Here is a 1693-nt window from a genome sequence, read left to right on the forward strand (position 1 = left end):
TTATGGGTTAAATAAAAATCAATACGTTGTTGTTTAGCTACATATATTGTTGCTACAGGAAATATGATGAATACATAGGCCTAATACTTATTTATTTATTGAACAGTGATGGACAAGACCTACCGTGAATCTACCAGATTACCATGCTAATTTTAGTTACATTGTGAAAAATACGTTCTGCTTCACAAGATGTGCCAGCCATGCTTTCATATCATATTATTACATGTGGTCTATTTTCTACCTGGCAAAATGTTCCCATGTCTTTCACACATTTATTTTCGTGATTGTTGTATCTGCCAACAAATGACTTCTTTCTGAGAAAGAAGCCCATTTTATCTAACAACATGACAGTGTACCGACAGCTCAGACGTCTGCATGGCAGTAAATTATTCGCTCTGAATTAAGTAAAAATGATGTTCCTGTCGACCAAAGTAATAAAACAATTTCAGGTCAATTAAATACTAAATTAGCCTAGATGTTCATTCATTCGTTCGTTCGTTCATTTGGTAAGAAGCAGCACGTTATAAGCAGTTTAATGTCCAGTCAGCCGGAACACCCCTCTGCTTTTCATTCATTCATTCATTCATTCATTCATGTATTTATTTATTCATAAATAAACGAGGTATTTGTTTATTTGCATGCTTATTTTTTATTGTGCAAATTCTCACCTTAAAGTGGATACTATCCCCTTAAATAAATGTAAAATAACTATAAAATAAAGCAAAATAAAACCAAATGTTTCCACTATGACAAAGTGACCATGCAGGCACATTTGATGTCATTTTTGCAGCTCTCTCACTCCTCAACAGACGGTGGCAGTAGCACACTTCCATTACAACAAGAAAAAAACAATACGAATCCCAGTAACACAAACGTCTCATATACAGTACACACGCAGATGTATATGGGCTGATTGTGGATATATTTTGTATTCTTGCGTGCGTATCTTGAATAACCTTTAATCTGATTCAGAAAGCGTTTTAAAAAATTAAATAGTTGCCGATTGTTTAACTGCACGCTTTTTGTAAACAAGCTGTTGTTACGTATAATAAATAGATTGTAAGGCAGCAATGTTTCATTTATTATTTAAAAAATGTATCGGTTACACTTTACTTGAAGGGGTGTGCATAAGACTGACATGACACCTTTATAATCATGACATGACACCTACATAATCATGACATGACACATGTCATGAATATGAAGGTTTTTTATGCATGTTTATGACAACTGTCATTAAGTGTCATTCGCTCAGTTATGTAATTTTTAATGCAAAGATGACATTGTTTGAGATGTCTTTGTTATGGGCTATGGTTAGGGGTAAGGGTAGGGTTAGGTCAAATAATGTCATATTTGCATTAAAAATGACATAACTGAGCGAATGACACTTAATGACAGTTGTCATAAACATGCATAAAACCTCCTTCATATTCATGACATGTGTCATGTCATGATTATGAAGGTGTCATGTCAGTCTTATGCACACCCCTTCAAGTAAAGTGTTACCAATGTATCTATAGAGCAGCTATTAAATGCAAACTTGTGGTCCAAAAGGAAACATTTCTGAAACGAAACCAATGCATGGGACATGGAGGAGGTCTTTTAACACTGAACATGTAATATGTCCTCAGTATCACATTAAACCCCCTAGAGTGTAAAACTAGTACAGACATGACATTTACTAACAGTTCAT

Source organism: Sinocyclocheilus anshuiensis, unplaced genomic scaffold, assembly GCF_001515605.1.
Source record: "Sinocyclocheilus anshuiensis isolate Anshui unplaced genomic scaffold, SAMN03320099.WGS_v1.1 scaffold1170, whole genome shotgun sequence".
Taxonomy (NCBI): Eukaryota; Metazoa; Chordata; class Actinopteri; order Cypriniformes; family Cyprinidae; genus Sinocyclocheilus; species Sinocyclocheilus anshuiensis.